We start from the raw sequence: 25313 nt of genomic DNA on the forward strand, positions 1-25313 counted from the left end.
GACGAAAATTACATTATTGTGACATCTCCTCAGAGGTGTTTGTAGATGCAGTGTCAAGGCAAGTCACACCCGATCACCACATTTCTCTTGAAACCTAATCTCCAGCATGGCCTTGCTCACCCGCTGATAGGCAGATAGCGGTGGGAAGGGCGGCTGATACACTCACTGTCACACAGTCACACACTGAGGCTGTCTCCCCTCATTAGTATTGACACTGGGTTTTGGTTTTATGGTATCCTTTTGGGTGACCTGTATGCTATGTGGAGTTACGGCAAGGCCGCAAAGCTCGTTATCCTTTGATAAAAGGTGCGCGGGCATCCGTCATCCCCGCTAATGCTTATGCTTAGTCTTGGCATTGCTCCACACAAAGCCATATATGTGTAGGTAGAGGAGCGCGAATTGTCTATTTAATATTTGTGGTTATTGATTGCGGCCCCTGCACTGTATTTTCACCGTCCGTTTTCCTCTTTGCAAATATTGGGGTTAAAAGGAGAGCGTTATTTGTCATGAATCGTCGTCTTTTTCCCATTTGTATTTATCTCTCTCTCTCTCTCTGTCTCTTTGTCTCTGTCTCTCGCTCTGTCTCTCTCTCGTTGCTTGTTGGGCGGGGGCCCAGAGTAGTAAAGTTCTCTTGCTGGTAGAATTTTATGGTCGGCATCCTGGCGGACTCCTTCATTTCACTTTTACCCTTGTCGGTCTTGAGGCGGCCCCCGGAAAACTGCCTGTACGGAAAAGTCATAAAATCCTGTCGCTGTCACCAAGCAAATTTAGAGAACTAATTTTCGAATAAAATTATAAATCTTTTAACTCGGCCGCCTGGCTGGCTGGCGGGCTGGTTGGCAGGGGAGAGCGTGCGAGCACAAGTTTGAGCAATCTTTGCCTGTTCATCAGTTTCTTGGCGGAGGTATCTGTATCGGTGTGTGGTGTCTGTCAGAGGCAGCGGAAACCAGACACACACGCTCAGCTCAATCAGACGGAATCAAATGAAACGCTGAGTGGTTTTTGGTGTGCGTAATGTGTTGATATTCGGTTTCACGTGGGCTACGATTCTGAGTCGGATACACGGTGAGCTGTACGTGGCATTCGTGGAATTACTTTCTTTACGTACACGCCGCCACCGCGCGCGTCGCGAGTGACACAGTTGGAAAAACACCCCATGTTTTTTCTGCCTCATGTGACTCAATCAAGAGCCCTCACATGGGTTCATAATTGATGTTGAGCTCCCAGGGTGGCAGCGCATCATGAGAGATGACTGTGCGTGGGCGAATATTGATGTCAGTGTAGGCGTTTGAGTTGGTGACATGTGTGTGCGCGTCTAGTGTAGGTGCACATGTGCAATGCATGCGTGTGTGCACACCGTGCTCATCGTGTGTGTGTGTGTGTGTGTGTGTGTGTGTGTGGCAGCCTGTGGGGGTGGTTGTGTGAGTCATTCCACATGGGAAAGCGTTCACCTGCTGGTCAAAATCCCCCCACCAGCATCTGTTCTGTCTTTATTGCAGTACAGAGGGGCTTCCATGCATGCTGATTTCTCTGCAGCAAGACGGCGTCTGGCTCTTTTCGGAGAGCCGTCGGCAGGATCGCTGGAGCCAGCCGTCCTTCAGTGTGACGCGCACACACACACACACACACACACACACACACACACACACACACACACCCAAAGACTCATCCACGTCGTCTTCTTCTCCTCTCTGCATCTCCCCCCCCACATCTCATCCTCCTCCTCCTCCTTGTCTGGTCACATGGTCTGACCCACGTCTGGCGGCAGTACCATTATTATTATGTTTTTTTTTTCTTCAAATCTCCTTTAATGGCGCTGTGTGGTGCTGCTGCTGCTACTGAGGGGAGCTCTTTAAATGCATTTCCTCTGGTGCAGCCCTGGGATTATCCACAGGGAAACACACACACACACACACACACACACACACACACACACACACACACACACACACACACACACACACACACACACACACACACACACACACACACACACACACACACACACACACACAAACACACACACACACGGACATAGACGCGTGCATATACACACACACACCATACGCTCACACACAGGTGGAATTCTGCCTTCTTCCGCTTTGAAGCAGCCGCGCCGGAGCTTCCTGTGCATTTGCTAAATCCTGTTTCTCAAAGAGCGTTTTACCCCCTACGTCTGACAGGCCCCCTGGCATTGGCTGAGGACACACAAACACACGCACGCACGCACGCACGCACGCACGCACGTACGCACGCACGCACGCACGCACGCACGTACGCACGCACGCACGCACGCACTCACACACACAGTGGCGTCAGTTCAGAAAAAGCTAAGGTATGGCAACATGACTGGTGTCTTGCACGCGCGCAAGACACCAGTCATGTTGCCATACCTTAGCAACAGGCATGATACATTTATTTTAAGATGTACATTACATTTTTTTCCCCCGTTTCTACGGTTTCTTGGGCTGGATATGGCAGCCTGGAACGGTTGTTCAAGTGCAGCTAAACTCGGCATGTTAGTAAACGTGCCACAATTAACAATAATGAATTGCACCTGTGCAGCTTACCTGAGTGTGTGAGAATATAATTATAATAACTTGTTGAAGTGACCATTTTGTGAAATTTTGCATTTGTAGTTATTTGACTGTAAATTAATCACAGATAGACAAAGAGTCATTCATGGATTTATATTTAAAAGTAGCTTTTATTTCCCCCCCCCCTGGACCCAGGGTATGGCAGCTGCGGGTACATCTCTCCACTCCGACATGTCTCCTTTCCGACATGTCTCCATTCCGACACTAACCCTATCTCTAACCCTAACCCTAAACCTAACCCCCATGGGAGTGTCGCCACTCCGACAATAAGAAGTCAATTTCGGAGTGGCGACATGTCGGAATGGAGAGAGCTTCCCGGCAGCTGCATACCCCTGCCATACCCAATTGACGCCCCTGACACACACACACACGCAAAACGCGCACAAACACCGCATTTGCATGCCTGATGCAACATTCAGTCAGCAAACAAGACAGTATACATATTTGCCATACATAAACAGCATTGCCCTCGTATCTTCTCCCTTGTTAGCGAGGAAGAACAAGTCCTTTATCAGTTGCAGAATGTGGAGCTCATCCTGCTGCCTTCACGGAGTGTTTACTGTTTCCACTGCAGCCTCTCTGGGCACAGAGAGCCTCAGCGCTGGCTTGTCTTACCTGCTGCCCCACTGTTTGAGTGTTGCCTCATTGTTTCTTTCACACTACACTCTCCTTCCTAAAAAAGAACAGAGAGTCTGGTGTGACAGCAGGAGGACCAGCTCCCGACCAAAGGGTTTTGAAGGAGTGAAATGTGTTGGAGGATCAGATGGATCCAACAATGGGTATAACCCATTTAGAACGGGGTACACGTTATCGTGTATCGTTATTTTATGCTTTAACTGTTGAAAAATAGCAGATATACAAGCTCACAGCGCGGCACCGAGTGCCGCGCTGCGAGCTTGTAGATCTGCTATTTTTGAAAAATCGTGAAAATTAGAATTTTGACCCGATTCTATAAGTGTCTTTTGAATCCTTCTAAGGTTTTTGGAAAAACCTATGTGTCTATGTCAGCAATCTGGCCAGCCATCATCAAAGAAAAGGTCCTTTTCACTTCAACTGGAGCTCAGTTAATCTGTTCTTGAGAGACTACTATGTCAGTGGTTCTCAAACCTTTTCATGTGAAGGACCCCCAAACTGATATCCATTTGGCCACGGAGCCCCATCTCAAAATATTTAGTTCCAGGGACCCTCCAGAAGCAACATTTGAGTTACAAACGTTCGCTTTAAAAATACATATATTTACATACAAGATTTGCACACATTTTCATGACTTTTTCAAAAATAGCAGATGTACAAGCTCACAGCGCGGCACTGCTATTTTTCAATAGTTAAAGCATCCAATAATTCTGGGCCTGAATGGTATAATAGATGGATGGATGAATGGAAGGCAGCGGGCCCCGTAAGGCACCTTGAGCTGTGGTGTTAGGGGGGAAATATCGTGCGCGCGAGTTTGAAATCCCGCCGACTAGCCTTTGGCATACTTCTGCTGTGTTTACTTTGTTGTGTACGGTGCTCTGTCTTGAAAGGAGAGAAGGGAAAAAAAAAAAAAAAAACTACAACAAAAAAACAACAACACCTTCACCCGCTGAAGGAAGTCTACTCTTATGGGCACATGGCTTGTCAGGGATAGCTTCTTGAACCCATCACGAGCACTCCATAGGAAGCGTGCAAGCTCGAGTTTTCTGACTGCGGGGGCAATTAGAAGTTTTGAGTGGTGGATCATATTTGGGACACGTATCAAAGTTTTTGGCGTGCGCGTTATCCCGCCTGATCTCTATTTGTGAACCCCTGCCTCTAGCAGCGCTCTCTCGCTCCGTTCGCCCGCTTCCGAGAGTTTGCTCTCATTACCATGTATATTCCAGGCAACGCGGGAATCCCACGGTGTGAAACCTTTTAAGCTTTGATATTTTCAATAGTTGTCCTCTCTCCCAGTCCACCCCCTCCCCCCTTGTTGGTGGAGTGGAATTTGAATATAATAGTGAGAGAGGGAGAAAGAGAGAGAGAGAGAGCTGTTCCCCCCACTGTGTCCTAGTAGATTGTGACGTGAACACAGACGGGGCGGCGTCTCTCTCGCCACAGTATTCCTCCGTGACCCACCAGAATCAACAGCGAGAGGGATGGAGAGATGGCGGAGTGAAGGAGGGAGAGATGTCATTACCAAGCCTTACCTCCAGGGCCTGGCGGTTCACTGCAGAGGTTAACTGGTTTGGCTGCTTGGCGCCAGTTGGCATGGCTACCATCTCCCAGGGTGCGCCCCCCCCCATCCCCACCCTCCTCTTCCTCCTCCTCCTCCTCCTCAGTGGTCCCAACGCAGCCGTCATTCAAGAGGTGGCCAGTCAAAGGCGCCCCATCGCGCCCAGTCTAGCTGGCGGAGGAGGAAGCCTCGGTGGTGCCCGCTCCATCTGTTGACATTGTCTCCTCTCGTGAGCCTGCAGTTTCCCTCTAAAACATGAGGAATCACTCGCAGGCACAGGATGGGTCGTAAAAAAAACAGCAAGGTGCTCTTTGGGGGGGGGGGGAAGGGTTCTAGAAATAATATTACGGCGTAACAGCAGTAATAATAAAACTCTCCATCTCTCTTTTATGACTCTCCGATAAGTGAGTTGTTTCTGCATGCGAGCACTGCATGGAGAACGGGGAGGGAAAGCCGTGCGGCCCTGCTAAAGCAGGCGGGCGGGCGGGCGGGCGGGCGGGCGGGGGGCCCCGGTCTAGTGATGAATGTATCTATCTCCAGGCATTAGGTGTTCTATTTTTCATAGCTGGCCCTTCGGCCGGCGCTGAAGAGAGAGAGGCCCGGGCCTCCTCTCCTCTCCTCTCCTCGCGTGCGCACTCGTGCACGCCGCCACGATCCTCAGAGAGGGGTGACTAATCCAGGACGAGTGTCTGGGGGGGGGGGGGGGGGAGAGCAGCCGCCGCTACCCTGCAACGCAGCCGAAAGGTCACACCTGTCAGTGGCAGGGAACCAAAAAAAACACACACAAAAAAAAAAAAGACGGAAGAAGCCAGCACTGATGTGTCCTCCGCCTGAAGAGATGAAGTCTCATAACACCCCACCCCCTCCTCCCCTCCAACACACACACACACACACACACACACACACACACACACACACACACACACACACACACACACACACACACACACACACACACACACACACACAGGGGTGTCGCACCTAATTCTGGGCCCTGGGTACAAGGATTCACTGCGGGCCCCCCATGAATGTTCTTCATAGGGGGGAGGGGGTTTAACCCATTTAGACTGGGGGAACGCATTATGCGTTATTTTGTGCTTTAACTATTGAAAAATAGCAGATATACAAGCTCACAGCGCGTTGCCGAGTGCTAGCCTGTGCTGCGAGCTTGTAGATCTGCTATTTTTTTCAAATCATGATTTTCTTTGTCGGTGGTGCTCAAACCTTTTCATGTGAAGAACCCCCAAAACGATATGTATTTGGCCACGGACCCCCATCTCAAAATATTTCGTTCCAGGGACCCCCCAGAAGCGAAATTTGAGTTACAAATGTTCACTTAAAAAATACATAATATATCAAAGATTTGCACACATTTTCTCGACTTTTCAAAAACTAGCAGATCTACAAGCTCACAGCGGTGGCACTTCTTCTGCTAATTTTCAATAGCTAAAGTATAAAATAATGAAGGCCCCTCCACCTTGGGCCCTAGTAACTCAGTCCCACTCCCCCCCATTGTGACGCCCCTGCACACACATGCAAAGACATGCGCACAACTAGACGCGCGCAGGTCTCTGAAGAGACTGCCGTTATAGAAAGAAATAATTACATTTCCGCTCCTTTCATCCTGGCTGTCCAAGGCTTTTTACTCCAGAGTCGACTGCATGGAGACAGCAATGTCTTCATCCCAAGCTGCATTTTGTGCAGCTTGTGTAGCATTTAATTAATTCACCGAAGGTCACCCCCCTCACGTTCCCTCCACCACACCTGATTTCTGGTCCATTGAAAGGCACATTCTTTTATTTGTTATGGAGATATTAAGCCATTCAGAACGGGGTACACAGTATTGTGTATTATTATTTTATGCTTTAAAGGAGCTATAGTCAACTTTTTCTTGAAAAACGGATGCTAAAATAAAAATAATGTTTCGAAAATATTTTATAAAAAAACAAGCTTCATATATGTGTTTCTATTCAAAAATGAACACAAAAAGCTTAAATAATGATAAAATAATCATTTTGGCCATTGTCAGACCGACACTTTACATCCTAGTCTATAGACTAGGATGTGTAAACAAAGTGTCGGCCCTACAAAAAGTGTCGGCCCTACAAAAAGTTGACTATAGCTCCTTTAACTATTGAAAAATTGCAGATATACAAGCTCACAGCGCGGCACCGAGTGCCGCGCTGCGAGCTTGTAGATCTGCTATTTTTGAAAAATCGTGAAAATTTGAATTTTTACCCGATTCTATAAGTGTCTTTTGAATCCTTCTAAGATTTTATTTTTCAATAGCTAAAGCATTCCATAATTCTAGGCCTAAATGGGTTAATCTATAGACAGGCTGCCCTCTGCGGCCCATACATACATCCACAGTATACGTATACCGCTCTTGCTCTTGCACAGCACACTCCATATTTTTTCTCTGTGTGTGGTCTCCATCATTTGTGCTCTGTATGAAAAGGTTGGCTGACTCCGTCTGTCAGGGAGACCTGATTGACATCAGTAAGTTCTCCATCTACAAAGCCCTGCTTAATAGGCTACCTAGCTTATTTATCGTTCTCTTCTGGACTGGAACATTGGCACTCATAACAGGTGCTTTCAGCACTGGCTTGTGCTCCGCGCGGCCTCACGTGTTAACCCACTTAGAACGGGGTACACATTTTGTGTTTCATTATTTTATGCTTTAACTATTGAAAAATAGCAGATATACAAGCTCACAGCCGCGCTGCGAGCTTGTAGATCTGCTATTTTTGAAAAATCGTGAAAATTAGAATTTTGACCCGATTCTATAAGTGTCTTTTGAATCCTTCTAAGGTTTTTTGAAAAACCTTTGCTTCTATGTCAGCAATCTGGCCAGCCATCGTCAAAGAAAAGGTCCTTTTCACTTTAACTGGAGCTCAGTTAGTCTGTTCTTGAGAGACTACGGTATCAGTGGTTCTCAAACCTTTTCATGTGAAGGACCCCCAAAATGATATTTATTTGGCCCACGGACCCCCATCTCAAAATATTTAGTTCCAGGGACCACCCAGAAGCAAAATTTGAGTTACAAACGTTCGCTTTGAAAATACATATATTCAAAGATTTGCACACATTTTCACGACTCTTTTCAAAAAATAGCAGATCTACAAGCTCGCAGCGCGGCACTCGGTGCCGCGCTGTGAGCTTGTATATCTGCTATTTTTCACTGGTTAAAGCATTCAATAATTTCTAGGCCTAAATGGGTTTTTAAAGTACTCCATGTACCGAACACGCGCTCTAGGACAGACAGGCCCAGTCAGCCGTTATGCCCTGCATTCCTGGAAAGAAACACACTGTTGCCATTCAATTGTAGCTGTTTTCAACAAAATGTTGCTTTGCTGTAACGTTCTGCAACATCCAAAATGAGGGTCTCTTCTTCAACATGTTCCTTTTAAATCAAATTTGATGATTGCGCCCGTAGGTACAGCTTGTCCGTATCCGTCTGTACAGGTAACGCCTGACACTGTGGTTTCCCCTGACACATCATTGTGACATCACAGGTGACATCACAGTGATGTCAGATACTCAGAGCAGGGATCTCCATATTATATGGGCATAAACAGGTGACATCACAGTGGTGTGGCTGGTTCAGACAGGGATCTCCATGTATGGGCATAAAAGGGATTGTATGTTGTGATGTCATGGGAACCACTCTATGCCCATATATGGAGATCCCTGATGTCATCAATATTAAGCATCATACAGGACTTCAAATGGGACTTCTTATGGGAATGCCCATATATGGAGGAAGACAGCCCATATCTGTGTGGCTGGTACAGACAGGGATCTCCATGTACGGGCATAAAAGGGATTGTATCTAAGATGTCAGATGTGATAGACGTCATAGGATTTTCACAGAACGAATAACTGAGTAACTATGTTTGGGGTCTCACAGCATATCTCCATGGCGCAACATGGTGCGACCTCGCCCTTTAGGGCGAGGTCGCTTGTCGCCCTGAGGCGTCTTACTAGTGAATACCTTCTTCATCATCGGAGGGGTATTGTAATTTGCAATAATTGCTCCCAAAGTCCAACATGGCACAGTTCTTTTGTCCATATGTATTTCATAAATAAAATCTAATCATTTCCGTAAATACATTTATGCTGCGGTGAAGCAACACGTTGCATGTGAGCTTGTAAATCTGCTATTTTCACTAGTTTGGGTCTCGGCCGGACAAACGTCTTAGCTAAAAGGTTTGGAAACCACTGATCTACAGTATAATGTGTCAGTCACACATCTCTATTTTACCTACAATATGGGCCTGTCCATGTGTCTCTCTCTCTCTCATCTATCCAATCTAAACCATCCGTCCTGGGCACTATACACTTGTATCCCACTCCCTGAGTGGTAGGCAGAGAACATCCTGTTCTCTCCGTCTTCATAAATGGTAAATGGTGCATTTATATAGCGCCTTTATCCAAGGCGCTTTACAATGATTGTGCATTATATTCACCCATTCACACACACACATTCATACACTGATGGCAGAGGAAACCATGCAAGGCACCAACCTGCTCATCGGGAGCAATTAGGGGTTCAGCGTCTTGCTCAAGGACACTTGGACACTGACTCACCATACTTGTCTTCCTTCTCTTGACATTATAGTAGCAGTGTGTACTTGGTCCAGTGTTCATTTTCACCACAAATTTAGATTTCGTTTTAGCCTTTTGAATAAATCTTAATTTAGATTTAGTCTAGTTTTAGTCAGCTAAATATAATGAAATAATAGTTGACTACAGTTGATTTGGTTGACAAAAAAAAACCTTGATGGCGTCTTAATGCATGATTTTAAACTTAGTTGCATGCTGAAAATAGATGCTCACAACGTGGGTCTGCTATTTTCAAGAGTGCAGACTTTTCCAGTAGTCCCTAACATTTTACTCTAGCTTATTTGTTCACGAAATTGTCAATATATCTTTCGTCAGTGAAAAACGTTAGTCAACGGACATTTCACGTCATAGTTTCAGTTGATGAAATCAACACTGACCTGGTCCAAAGAAAGGAGGCACTGCCGCACCTCGCCGTCTGACAGGCAACCTGCCACGGCTGGAGGCATCAGCCTCTATCCAGGCAAATTAATCTTGCTTTGTTGGACTAGTCAAGCCCGACCTGGGAGAGAGAGTTCGCTTAGCTGCCGCTCTGCTGATGCAAGTGCTTTCTCTCAAGTTGGGAGCCTTTCGTTTATGGGCAGTTAATCCATTTAGAACGGGTACACATTGTCGTGTATCATTGTTTTATGCTTTAACTATTGAAAAATAGCAGATGCCAGATATACAAGCTCACAGCGCGGCACCGAGTGCCGCACTGCGAGCTTGTAGATCTGCTATTTTTGAAAAATCGTGAAAATTTCAATTTTGACCTGATTCTATAAGTGTCTTTTGAATCCTTCTAAGGTTTTTTGAAAAACCTATGTTTCTATGTCAGCAATCTGGCCAGCCATCGTCAAAGAAAAGGTCCTTTTCACTTAACTGGAGCTCAGTTATTCTGTTCTTGAGAGACTACTATGTCAGTGGTTCTCAAACTTTTTCATGTGAAGGACCCCCAAACTGATATTTATTTCTCCATGGACCCCCTTCTCAAAATATTTAGTTCCAGGGACCCCCCCTAGAAGCAAAATTTGAGTTACAAACGTTCGCTTTGAAAATACATATATATTCAAAGATTTGCACACATTTTCACAACTTTTTCAAAAATAGCAGATCTACAAGCTCGCAGCGCGGCACTCGGTGCCGCGCTGTGAGCTTGTATATCTGCTATTTTTCAATAGTTAAAGCGTTCAATAATCCTACGCCTAAATGGGTTAAAGATCTCTCCATCTGTTATTAGGCGGGGCATGGGCAACGCGCGCCGGCCTTGATGAATAGGTATTTCTAGCACTATCGAATGGACCGCGACCCCCTCAATGGAGGCGAAGTAATGGTGCGGATATTAGAAGAAACAGCTTTTGTTTCCCCCAGATCTCTGTGCCGAATGCATCCAATAAGACTTGATTAGAAGGGGGAGCCCTTTCAAGTGTGAGACACAGCCATCATTGGTAGAAAGCATACAGATAAATGAGTGCTCTCGCTTTCTCTCTCTCCTCTCTCTCTCTCTCCCTTACACACACACACACACCCACACACACACACACACACACACACACACACACACACACACAGTCACTGAATGTGCTTACAGACCTCAACCCTTATCTTTTATCTATGCTGTGTGTGATGACTAGATCATCTCTGAGGATGGCTTTTTTATTGGGAGATATTTCACAGATTGTGTTTTTGCTCTGATGGCTATAGCAGCAATTTGAAATCCTGTATATCTAGCAATTGGAGGAGGGGAGGGGAGGGGGGGGGGGGTCTAAGTGGAGAGGAAACGCATGTGTTGTTATTAGAGATAATACAGCCCCAATACAGACATGAGAGAGATCAAAGAGCCCACTGTCATGGAAGTAATATCCAGTGTTTTACTAACGGGTTTGATTTCAGGAAATGCTGCGTGTGCGCGTGTGTGTGTGCGTGCGTGCGTGCGTGCGATTACCTGCTCAGGCTTAGTCAGGCATTCACTCCAGGCTAGTGTCTCGTCTCATTTACAATCCTGTCCAAGCTAAGGGTCAGTAACCCTCTCTCTCTCACAAACGTACTGCACACGCACGCACGCACGCACGCACGCACGCACGCACGCACGCACGCACGCACGCACGCACGCACGCACGCACGCACGCACGCACACACACACACACACACAGGGGCGTCACACCAAATTCTGGGCCCTGGGTCCAAGGATTCACTGCGGGCCCCCCATGAATGTTAACTATTGAAAAATAGCAGATATACCAGCTCGATCTGCTATTTTTGAAAAATCGTGAAAATGTGTGCAAGAAACCTATGTCAAGGGCCCCCAAGATGATATGTATTTGGCCACGGACCCCGATCTCAAAATATTTAGTTCCAGGGACCCCCAGACGCAAAATTTGAGTTAGAAATGTTCGCTTAAAAAATACATTATGTTCAAAGATTTTCACACATTTTCACAACTTTTCAAAAATAGCAGATCTACAAGCTCGCAGCGCGGCACTCGGTGCCGCGCTGTGAGCTTGTAAATCTGCTATTTTTCAATAGATAAAGTTATTAGGGCCCCTCCACCTTGGGCCCCAGTAACTCAGTCCCACTTTCTTACCCCTTGTGACGCCCCTGCACACACACACACACACACACACACACACACACACACACACACACACACACACACACACACACACACACACACACACACACACACACACACACACACACACGCACACACACACACACACACACACACACACACACACACACACACACCACATTGCACCAGCCAATCTGCTCTTGGCGAGACTCATCAGTAGTCTCCCAGGACTGCCATTGTCATAAATCATGCTTGTCCCCAACAACAACTTCCTATCCAACAGAGACTGGACATCATTAATGTCCCCGCCAAATCATGTTTACCTGAGCCCGCTTTTTGTCCTCCGTCATTATACACATTTCTCTTCCGTTCCTCATTGGCTTCCCTCTTCCTTCACATTAATCTCCGGGCTGATGACGTACGATGCTGGTCCCCATCCCAGTCTGCAGTTAGCTGTCGAGTTGGAGGGGCGGGTGTCTGCTTTTAGATCTGACACTGATGGAGTCATGGATTCCAGGTGGTATCCAGCTTCCAGCGTCTTCCGTATCACAGTATGTGTGCTGCTGACCGTTCCGGGTCTGACCCTGCACTGAGTCTGAGTGTGCGTGCGTGCGCCCATGTCTGTCTAATTCAGTGGTTCTCAACCTTTTCAGGCCGTGACCCCAGAAAATAATCATATTTTTATTTAACCCACCCTGACGAGCACTAAAAGTTGAGGCATTACATTTTGTACAACATGGTTCTATTGTGAAAATAGCAGAAAGTTGAGGCATTACATTTTGTATACAGTATTTTCTGGACTATAAGGCGCACCTGACTATATAAGGCGCACTGTCAATGAATGGTCTACTTTCAAACTGTTTTCATATATAAGGCGCACCTGACTATAAGGCGCACATAATAGACGCTACCGTTGCGTTATGCATCAAACAGATGGAGCTGTGCTAAAGGGAATGTCAATGTCAATGAATGATCCATATATAAGGCGCACTGGACTATAAGGCGCACTGTAGTTTTTTGAGAAAATTAAAGGCTTTTAACTCATTCTGTGCCAATCACGTGTATACACGTGATATATTAGCGCATCCCACAGTGCCAATCACGTATATACACGTGATTCAAAAAAAAAAAAAAAAAAAAAAAAAAAAAAAATTTTTGAAAATTTTTTTTTGATTTTTTTTTTTTTGGACCCCATCAAAACTAGTGAACATGATTTCAATCGCGATTTTGCATGTTTAACCCCCATACAACCCCCATACAACTCAGGTAGCAGACCTCCAAGCTCACAACAGTGTAAAACATAATGGCTATTATCTCAAGAATGCCTGAACGGATTTCCAATCGGATTTTTTTGTTTGAAAGCTGTGAACAAACTGCACAAACCCACAACAATGCAATCCAGGATTGCATTGGATTTTTTAGAGCTCATTCTTCTCTGTTTTTTTCCCATGCATGAGGTGTGCAAGGTTTAATCATGGCTAAGTTGACGAAAATAAGGCTTTTAAAATGCTTGGTAGCCAATAGCTAACTTCAAGCTAACTTCATCCTCTTCCTGTACATGCACAAAGGAAAGTGTTTAGGCAAGTCATGGCTGCAGGGCTTCTGCATATACCAGCATATCTCTATGGGATTGTCTGTGGCACACTGGGCCCCCTCTAGTGGTGAAAGGGTGGCATTAAATGAGTTAAGTGCGCCTTATAGTCCGGAAAATACGGTAATGTTTTTTTCTTGAAAATAGACGATCTGCATGCTCACGTTGTGAGCATGTAGATCTGCTATTTTCACAACTTATGCCTCTAATATTTGACAATTTGGCCAATGTTTATTTTGTCATGTTAGAGGTATTAAAAAGTCCTTAAATTGTCAATTTAGAAATGCCCTCTAACATAAAGTTTAAGTGTATAAGAGGGCCTCTATACACTTACACTTTATGTTGGTTTGTTTACTGTTGAGTGAGAAAACAATGTTGCACATTAATTTAATCTGGTCTAATTGACATATCGTTGCTGTGGGACAGAAACCTCCCATCTCCATATTCAAACTTTTTTTTTTTTTGTTAAAATAACACCCTACTTAATCGTTACTACAGCGTCACACAAAAGCATCGAAAGCCGCAGATCCACAAGCTCGAAACACGTCCCGGAGCGACGCGTTGTGAGCTTGTTGATCTGCTACTTTTGATGCTTTTGGATTTGAATCGTGGAAAGTAACAGTTGTGGACATAATGAGGTTTTCACACTCGTTGTCGTGTGAAAACCTTCGGGCGGCCGAGCTTCTAGTTTACTAAACTAGTGAAAACAGCCAATCTATAAGCACACAGCAAGGCATTGTGTGCTTGTAGATCGGCTGTTTTCACTACTTTTGTGCGACAGCCTTGTATGATGAAGCAGGGCTTTACTTTGCGAAAGAACGTACACATTTTAAACTTGGAGATACGAGGTTTCCACCCGACAACAACGATATGATGTCAATCTCAGACTGTAATGTCAGTTGCAATGTACATAATATGTCCATTATTATTAATCGATGAATCGTTGTTAATAACAGTAGAACAACTGAAAATGACATTGGTCAGTCAAGCACAGCATCCCCACTATTTTTTGTTATTCGTTGTGCGCACAAAGAATGTAGGGCTTAAATGGTAAAAGCAAAAAGGTGATTGAAGTCTTGTTTATCTTACATCTCAGGGGTGTTGTGTGGGTGAAGAATAGAAGCAGAGACACAGTAACCCGGACCAGACGCGTGTGTGTGTATATATTATCCAGTATAGTGTTTTTACACAGTCGGGGTCAACCAGGCAAGGTGGCAACAGGGAGAACATGAGAATGCACAATGTCAGGCAGCAGCCTCAGCCCTCAGCAGCAGGGGCGTCACAAGGGGTAGGAAAGTGGGACTGAGTTACTAGGGCCCAAGGTGGAGGGGCCCTTATAACTTTATCTATTGAAAAATAGCAGATATACAAGCTCACAGCGCGGCACCGAGTGCCGCGCTGCGAGCTTGTAGATCTGCTATTTTTGAAAAGTCGTGAAAATGTGCGCAAATCTTTGAATATATGTATTTTTTAAGTGAACATTTGTAACTCAAATTTTGCTTCTGGGGGGTCCCTGGAACTAAATATTTTGAGATGGGGGGGGGGTCCTTCACATGAAAAATTTTGAGCATCACTGACATGGAAACATAGGTTTCTTGGCACACATTTTCACGATTTCACAAAAAATAGCAGATCTACAAGCTCGCAGCGCGGCACTCGGTGCCGCGCTGTGAGCTTGTATATCTGTTATTTTTCAATAGTTAACATTCATGGGGGGCCCGCAGTGAATCCTTGTAACCAGGGCCGAGAATTTGGTGTGACGCCCCTGCTCAGCAGCACCAATAAGTTGTTATTCGGCATTGCAGCGTGCAGTGGAGGTAAAAGTTTTTTTTATATATAAATACTGCAATAGGCCTATACCTTAGAAATACTCTGTTTTACAAGTAAAAGTTGGGATTTCGAAAAGTACTAAAGTCTTTGCATCAACATGTACTTGAAGTACCAAAAGTAAAAGTACCCATTATGCAGAATGTCCCATTTCACATTTTCAAATAATCTTTTGAAAATGGCAGCTCGCAAAGCTCATAATGCGGCATTGTGAGCTTGTAGATCGGCTACTTTCAAATGGACCGAAATGTATCGTAATAATAATCGAAATCTACAAAGTAACTAGTAACTAAAGTTTTCAAATAATCGTAGTCGAGTAAAAGTACAATATTTGCTTTTGAGATGTAGTGGAGTAGAAGTAAAAGTACAAACTCAAATTTGTACTTGGGTGAAGTACTTGAGTAAATGTACTTTACACCACTGGCAGCGTGTGTACCCCCCTCCACACACCACCACCAACCACACACACACACGCACGCACGTATGAGCGCACGGACCCACGCACAAGTGCGAACTCGTGTTCTCCTCACCTCCTTTTTTTTTGGGCCCTTTTTCCCCAAAAACTTTTTTAGTTCCTAGTTTGGAGCCCTGGGCTTCATACCCATAGGTCCCAGGGCTGAAGGAAAGTAGCAGAGTACAGAGAGTTCATTAAGCCTCTCACAATGCAATCAATGCAGCAGAGACCACGGTGGAAACCTAAATGAGATCCACAGTGACTTTACCTGCTTAACGGCTCGCTTGTTAACCCCCTCCTCCTCCCCCTCCACCGGCGCAACTGGGGAACATCTGTTTAATCCATTCAGAACGGGTACATATTATTGTGTATTATTATTTTATGCTTTAACTACTGAAAAATAGCAGATCTACAAGCTCACAGCGCGGCACCGAGTGCCGCGCTGTGAGCTTGTAGATCTGCTATTTTTTTTAAATCGTGAAAATTTGAATTTGGACCCGATTCTATAAGTGTCTTTTGAATCCTTCTAAGATTTTTAGAAAAACCTATTTTCTATGTCAGCAATCTGGCTAGAAAAGGTCCTTTTCACTAAACCGGAGCTCAGTTAGTCTGTTCTTGAGAGACTACTATGTCAGTGGTTCTAAAACCTTTTCATGTGAAAGATCCCCAAAATGATATGTATTTGGCCATGGACCCCCATCTCAAAATATTTAGTCCGGGGGACCACCCAGAAGCAAAATTTGAGTTACAAACTTTCGCTTAAAAATACATATATTCAAAGATTTGCACACATATTCACGACTTTTTCAAAAAATAGCAGATCTACAAGCTCGCAGCGCGGCACTCGGTGCCGCGCTGTGAGCTTGTATATCTGCTATTTTTCAATTGTTAAAGCAGTCAATAATCCTAGGCCTAAATGGGTTAAAAACCACAAGAAATTGGGCCCCCGGATTACCTAATGTGCCTGTTGAGGTATATGCCTGCCATTATGTTCTTATTTCTTGAAATTAGATCACCTTTCTGTTCTTTTTTTATTCTCACCACCCCCCAACACCCTTGTCCTTTTACATATTGAACGCTCCATGTTCTTTGTGCTCTTGAGGAACTTTCGGGGGCCTAGTATCGAGCAACCCTGCTGACCTTGAATTGATTGTTGAGCTGTTGGAATGGAGTGTGTTACCTTGAAAGTCGGTGTGAGAGCTCGTTATTAAGTGGAGTTGGTTTGGAAGGGGAGGGTGGGGAAAAAAATCCATACTGTACGTCTCCTTAATGATCTCGGTTGCGCCGTCGGCTGCTCCTTCTGTACACAAAAGACATCTGTCCATTGTGTCCACTCTCTGTCTGTGTCACTTATAGCATCCACGAACTCACATACCTCGTACCTTTTCTCCTCTTGGGTTCTTTCTCTCCCCAAAGAGATTCTTGACATGTTCGATGCCGCATTTGGTCTTTCATTATGTTAGCTTAGTTTACCTTAGCATAGCGTGGCCTTTAACCCATTTAGGCCTGAACACATTATGACGCAATATTTTATGCTTTAAATATAAAAGAATAGCAGATATACAAGCTCACAGCGCGGCACCGAGTGCCGCGCTGCGAGCTTGTAGATCTGCTATTTTTGAAAAATCATGAAAATTAGAATTTTGACCTAAGTGTCTTTTGAATCCTTCTAAGATTTTTGGAAAAACCCTATGTTTCTAGGTCAGCAATCTGGCCAGCCATCGTCAAAGAAAAGGTCCATTTCACTTAAATGGAGCTCAGTTAGTCTGTTCTTGAGAGACTACTATGTCAGTGGCGCTCAAACCTTTTCATGTGAAGGACCCCCAAAATGATATGTATTTGGCCACAGACCCCCATTTCAAAATATCTAGTTCCAGGGACCACCCAGAAGCAAAATTTGAGTTACAAACGTTCGCTTTTGAAAATACATATATTCAAAGATTTGCACACATTTTCCCGACTTTTTTCAAAAATAGCAGATCTACAAGCTCGCAGCGCGGCACTCGGTGCCGCGCTGTGAGCTTGTATATCTGCTATTTTTCCACTGGTTAAAGCATTCAATAATTCTAGGCCTAAATGGGTTAAAGAAATGTGTTATTTTTGCCTGGGCAGTGTGTAGTTTTCCCTCTCCCTCGCTGCTTTCAGAGCCCTCCTCTACCTGACTTTTCAGCGAGAGCTACTGACACTAGTATAGCTGACATCTGCTGCTCCCTGTCTTTATTGGGGTGTCATTGAAATTCAGTGCAAGACGTCGTGAGTCCTGCAAAGCACCGGGAGAATGGCTCGGAGGAATGTTTTGGGTTTTTTGTGTGCGCACACAAAAGATGCTACAACATGCATACCGGTGTACCTTCTGCATAAACATGCGCACTGTGTATATAGCGTGTGCCAACGGCTACGTCATTGTAGTCCTTAGCGGCCATTTCTTGGGTCAAAACAGGTGTTTCAATTGTTTGATTGCATATAACTAATGCTATAGTCTAATCAGAACACCTGTGTAAGGCTGTGTTTACCCAAGAAATGGCCGCTCTTAGAACTACATTTGGCACACCCTATATGTAAGCCGTGCACACACAAATAAATATGTACACAAATATGTACACAAAAAAAATGTAGAGAGAGAGAGATCAGACTAGCACATATGTCTGGACGTACTACAAGTGCGACCTGATATACTATATAGCAGACTTCAAAACTGTCATTCTGCAGAATTACAGCAATCCCTCTCGTCTGCCTTTAATGGGCTGTTAATTAAAGATGCTGATTACAATGTAAAAGAATTACAAGTAGACATGGAAATCACTAGGGCCACAGTCACAATCTCTTTCCTTCACACTTTTAGCACGTCGATCAGCTATTTGTGGCGAATGTTTGCCCATTTTCAATTATTTCTCACCTATTATGACATGCATGCTACTAATGTGTTCTTCCACAGTTCAACATAACTCTGAGTACAGTAGCTGACTACCGTAATTGCTGGACTATAAGCCGCACCTGAATATAAGCCGCACCAGCTAAATTTAGAACAAAAACAAATGTTTACATATATAAGCCGCACCTGACTATAAGCCACATGTGTCCTTCCTGCTTCCTGCTAGAGCGCCCCTGGTGGCCGTTGGCTGTACAAATCTATATATAAATCCTTGTTGAAGACCAATTTAAAACTAACTAACTGGCCGTTAGCTGTAAAAATCTCTATATAAGCCGCACCGTTGTATAAGCCGCAGGGTTCAAAACATGGGAAAAAAGCCGCGGCTTATAGTCCGGCAATTACGGGTATTCTGTGGGTCCTCAGAAAAAAAAGGCATGCACTGACTTGAAGGGAACTTCAACAACAAATCAGTCAACTCATTTACTACCAATGACAAGATATGACAAGCTATTTAAAAAAAAAACATATTTTTATTGCATTTAATCCAACATTCCGCTGCCTTTTATCTGCTCAAAAAGTAGCTATTCTGGTTTTGACCGGAAACGGTTCAAACCGGATATGAAGAAAGAAAATATCTGTGTCTCCAACTACCACTATAAGAAGCCTGTCTGTTTATACACTCTCACTGTTAGTGTCATCACAGTGCGCAAATCAATTTTACCGGTATGTAGCGTCATACTGAGCGCATGCCACTTCATTGGCGAAATGGATAATATTAATATATAAGATTCATAGTATACAGATCATTGATGTCCTGGCATGGTGAGAACAATAATGATGATGTCAATCTGTGTCAGTGAGCTGCTCTGCAGTAGCCAGAGTTGACCAATTTACTTTACAACGACACACACAGTGCATACAGTACAACAGGGGTCTTCAACGTTTTCAGCCCAAGGACCCCTTAGTTGAGAGCGAGCTGAAGCAGGGACCCCCACAACCTGTTCATAGATTCCATATACTGTAGTTTCATTGTGTATTTTGGATTCATGTCAATTTGTGCTTTCAGATATTTAAAGGTGATACACCATGAAATTTCACTTTTCCTATTTTAAAACCTTTTTTTGGGGTCCCACTAGCACCTTCTATCCTCACAAAGTCCCATTTCTGACCGTTGTGTCTTTCTCTGGTTTTGAGAAGGCGAAAGTTAAAAGTATCCCACGGGTTCTCAAAACAGGCTATCCAGATTTGCTGCCGATTGTGACGTCATCTGCCGATTGTGACGTCATCAAAAAAAAAAAAAAAAAAAAATTGATTTTGGGGGCGGTGGCGCAGTTCAGGCCAAGGTGGTACTGCAGCTGAAATGCTCTGAGAGCCATTCAAAAATGAGAGAGGCTCTCTATTCAGGAGTGGTAATTTAGCCTCAAACCTTTTGAAAAACGTTTTTGGGACATAAATACTTTTTAAATGCATGGTGTATCACCTTTAACTACGTGAACTGTCAATACTTAACTTGACATTTCACTCTGTACTTAGTCTGCTCTTTTTTCTCTTCACCAAGCCTCTTTGCCGCCGCTGCGAGGCGTTGTGAGCTTGTAGATCTGCTATTTTTGGCTAAAGTTCTCAGAATAAGGACACTGGTTCAAGTGGTTAAAGAAAGGAGAAAAAAGTTTCTATCCCACAAAGATTTGGAGGGCCCCCTGTCGTAACTCTGAGGGTCCCAGACCCCCTGTTGAAGACCTCTGCAGTACAACATCACACACAGTGCATAGATACAAACTTTCCTCCACTCCAAAGAGTCAGTGCTGCGTGTCTCAAACATCAGCAGACGACATGCATAATGTGCATAATGCATGCAAGGCACGCATCCATAGACAACAACCTTGTTTATATTAACCCATTCTGTGCCCCAGAGATTAATGGATTAAAATGTCCAGAGTGCCTCTCGCTGGCCCCATTAACGGCCTGTCTCTTATTTTGAAGGCCAGAAGTCCATAGCGTTAACACTTCCGGTCTGACGTCATCGCGTCATGACGTCATGACGCTCATCGTCCACGTGTTGTTGTGTAATGGTGGAACGGAGCTTTTCCACATGTGTTTTATTAGCGATCATCTATTGCCATCCTCCCACTTGAAAGTGTTGTTTTGAGATAATGGACATTAAAGATGAGATTCCCCGTCTGCCTCAATGTTATGGGATTACTATTTTGTGCTCGTGGATCCGTGATGATGAGAAATCAGTGACGGAGATCGGCTCGGAAACTTCCGCCATTGTACCCGGTAGGATAACCGCCGTTACAGTAATATATTACTTTTCGCGAGTATACTCGGGATCGGCACTCAGGCTACTCGAGTACTTTTCACGAGTATTCTCGGGAATGGCACTAAATCGGACACAATCAGAATTACAATAATTAGTGCTTTGCAATTGCTGTATTATAGCCGGTCTCATCATGACAAAAGTGCTATCATCATTGCAATACCTCCCCCTCCGCACCAGGCACACACTGTCTATCAGCTGTCAGATTCTCACAGAAAACAGAACTGCCCAATGCACGTTATATATTAATTTGACTTACCAATATGATCAGTGTGTGTGTCCTTGCAAGTCCTCTATAAGGTCGGAAATATCCAATTGATGCAACAGGTGTTTCAAATGGACACAGATCAATGGACGGTTCAGTCTGTAGTCAAGAATGGAAGCATTCCCGTCTCCCGGGCTCTCCCCAGTCTATTTTTGATAATTTCTGAGAGCAATTTCAACTTTGGAAAACAAACTAACTGTTTCACGGCTCACGGCGAGCAACGTTACCGAGGCTGAGGAGAAGTTGGAGAACGTACCGATATATAACTCTATGGCAGGGGTCTTCAACGTGTTCAGGCCAGGGACCCCTTAGCTGAGAGAGAGATGAAGCAGGGACCCCCGCTACATATTGTATAAATGTGTGATGCAGATTTTCATCGACTTCATAGATAGATTCATAGACTTGTTTGACAGCACTGTCATGTTGGATTCATGTTAATGTGTATTTTCAGACATTTATCCACTTAAATCGTTGATATTTTGTAAACTTCACCTTTCACTATGTATTTGGTCAGCTCTTTTTTACCTCTACACCAAACCTATTTGGTGCGGTGCGGTCCGTTTCCATTATCTTCCTCTTCATATCAGCTGCAGGTAGGCCTACACTGGCGGGGTCTATCCACAAGTATATTTCGATTTTCTCTGCAATTAGAGGCGCATTTTGGGCATTGCTGCTGAGAGAGAAACTAAATCAACTGACCAAAACCGGTGTTGCCATGCAACAGCGTCTTGAAAACTACTATTGCCTCAGCAATACTGGCAACAATTATGACGGAGAAAACAAAACAAGTAGTTTGGTTAAATATTCCTGTAGTAAATGAGTTAATAATCAGATGTTAGTTAGTATGTTCCATTAACTGGTTGAGTAATTGTCACAAATGAGTACGGGGGAGGACCCAAAAGCAGGCAACAGGCGACAGAACAGATTAACTTGAAGTGTTTGTTGAAATAAACCACGGTTCTTCCAGAATGTGCAAACAAAGGCGGGTAAATAACATGACGTTCAGATTACACACAGAGTACAGACTCACTCAACATAGAATTACCAACTGACAAGAACACACCGGAACAGAGGGCTATAAATAGGCATGGAACGAACTAGAGACAGGTGAACTCCACGGCAACACATGATAGGCTAACAGGCAAACAGGACACAGGTGACTAGGGTCAACAATGATTACAGGGTGGTGAGACAAGCAAACAAGGGCAGAACGGAAACAACTACAATACCACTACAAAATAAGATGCACATCACCAAGTCAACAACATAATTAGTAACAGAATTACCAGACTAATAGAGAACGAACTGAACAACAGAACATAGGGCTACAAAGTCTGGAACAAGTAACCAAGACTATAAACACCTAAACCAAAAGGTAGCAAGAACAGAAGTAGGCCTAATAAGTCCAACAGCTAATAAACACAGTCCAAGGGCTGAGGAGCGGACTGTGACAGTAAATGCTTATCCACATGTGATCTATCTGCCAGTACTGCTTTTTCCCTTCCTTTCAGTGTGTCTTTGATATCGTCATTGTCGTGTTAAAACCGTGTATGTCCAAAACCGTTCATTTTGCATTCATCATTTTAAAATTGAGTTAAACAAGTGAAAACAGCCGATCTACAAGCACACACTGTTTTCACTACTTTTGTGCGACGGCTTTGTACGATGAAGCAGGGCTTTACTTTGCGAAAGAACATACACATTTGAAACTTGGAGATACGAGGTTTCCACCCGACAACGACGATATGCAACTGTTGTATTTAGATATTCCTTTGCCATGCTTTTTGTGACTCCCCCTCCCGCTCATTGTATCTCTTCCTCCTGTCCTCTCATCGCTGCAGGATCTCCCGGATTTGATTTTAGACACAACATGGCAACAACGGCCACTTGCGAGGCACTCGCTGCACGCCAGATATCTCCCAAATCTAATTGTATGATTATTGCCATTAAACTTGCTGATTGCATTCATATACTCCCTGGAGGACGAACTCTAGCCGTTTTTGAGTGACCTCATGATCTTTCCTCACGCACATTCCCTTGGGCCAAAATGCACTTTATAACTTTGTAATTATGATGCGTTATTTGATATAACTTGAGTTTTGCCCTAACTTTAGTTCAGACCGCTTTGGTCTGGTTGGATGTATGCTTAGCGGTGCTTTTTAAAACGAATGAGTGAAATCCTGCTGAGGGGCCATGTTGATAAGCGCATGGCAGTGCGGTGTATCACGGCTGAAGGTCTTTCAGATACTATTAGAGGCATCATTGATGATGCTCTGTTGCAGGTCAACTCTCAGTGGGGGGAAAGTAAGCCAGGGAGTCTTGGCCTGCTGACGCTGCCTATTGGGCTTCCTGTCTATGTCTGGGCCACAGCCAGCGTGACCTGTGTGTGTGTGTGTGTGTGTGTGTGTGTGTGTGTGTGTGTGTGTGTGTGTGTGTGTGTGTGTGTGTGTGTGTGTGTGTGTGTGTGTGTGTGTGTGTGTGTGTGTGTGTGTGTGTGTGTATGTGTGTATGTGTGTGTGTACACACACACGTGTCGTGTACGCATGTGTATGTGAGTATATTACTTTACTTGTAAGGGCCAAATATCCCCTTGAGCAGTGGTGTAAAGTAACTAAGTACTGTACTTTTTAGGTACTTTTTTACTTTCTTCGGTGTTCACACTTTTCTCACTTTGATCTCAAGAGGGAAATATTGTACTTTTACTCCACTACCATTATTTGAAAACCTTAGTTTAGTTACTTTGTAGATTTTGATTATTATTTCAAAACACACTAACCACTTCAGCCGTACAGTATATATATACAGTATTTGGTCCATTTGAAAATAGCTTTATATTTGTAACAGAGTATCTACATTGCAGTTTTGATACTTTGATAAAATAAAAATAAATAAAAAAGAATACTACTTCTTCCACCACTGGCGTCCACGTGTGAGACAAGGGGGTGGAGATGCTGAGGTGGATGTCAGAGAGAACCCAGAAAAGTAAGTGTGCGTGCGTGCGTGCGTGCGTGCGTGCGTGCGTGTCTCCCTGTGTCTCCTCAGAAAGCCTGAAGTGGCTGGCTAGGGTCAGGTAAAAGGGCCACGTGTCTAAATGAGAGCCACAGTTCCAGAGAGGTAAACACAGCCGTCCTTGTTGTCAGGTTAAAAAGGGTCAAGGTGGAAGCCTCACAAACAGGTTCACTTTGAAGCAGGCGGTGTTGTTGGTGTGGTGCCGCAGATCAGCTATATTGGTTTAGATCAGGGGTCTTCAACAGGGGGTCCAGGACCCCTAGGGGTTCCTCAGAGTTACTACAAGGGGTCCTTCAAATCTTTGTGTGAGAGAAACTTTTTTTTCTCCTTTTTTGTATTAACCACTTGAACCCTAGTGTCCATATTCTGAGAACTTTAGCCAAAAATAGCAGATCTAGATCGGCTATTTTTAGCAAAGAGCTTTGGCGTAGAGGGGAAAAAGAGCAGACCAAGTACAGAGTGTAGGGTCAAGTTTATTACGTTTTGACGGTTCAAGTGCATGTTAAATATCTGAAAACACAAATTGACATAATCACCGATGATTTTGCTGTCAAACAATGAAACTATGGAATCTATGATAAGGTTGTGGGGGTCCCTACTTCATCTTTCCCTCAACTAAGGGGTCTCTGGCCTGAAAACTTTGAAGACCCCTGGTTTAAATAATTATTTCTACAGTGGTCTCAAACTTTTACTCAAGTCATTTTAGGACTCAATTAGACCCCATACAAATGAAACCAAAATGGACGTCGTATATAGGTATATGCCAGTACAAATAAGAATGTTTACATTTATTGAAACACTAGCACGTAAAGCTAGTTGGACATATTACAAGTGCGACCTGATATACTATTATGACTGAGTCATATCTTGTTATATAGTAAAACAACGATGTTATCATTGAGTTATCCAGACAGAGCGAGAACAAACTGTGTGTGTGTGTGTATGTGTGTGTGTGTGCACATGGCATGCACACGCACAGGCACATTGTTGCATTGTTGAAAGGTCACATTTGAAAA

The 25313-nt window shown here is 44.2% G+C and overlaps 1 protein-coding gene across 1 annotated transcript in view; it reads left to right on the top strand.

Annotated features, from left to right (window-relative positions):
- Nucleotides 1-25313, top strand: part of diaph2 (diaphanous-related formin 2) — a 765099-nt gene that overhangs the window by 148113 nt on the left and 591673 nt on the right. The gene's annotated exons all lie outside the window — the stretch shown is intronic.

This window comes from Nannobrachium achirus, assembly GCF_963921795.1.
Source record: "Nannobrachium achirus genome assembly, chromosome: 17".
NCBI lineage: Eukaryota > Metazoa > Chordata > Actinopteri > Myctophiformes > Myctophidae > Nannobrachium > Nannobrachium achirus.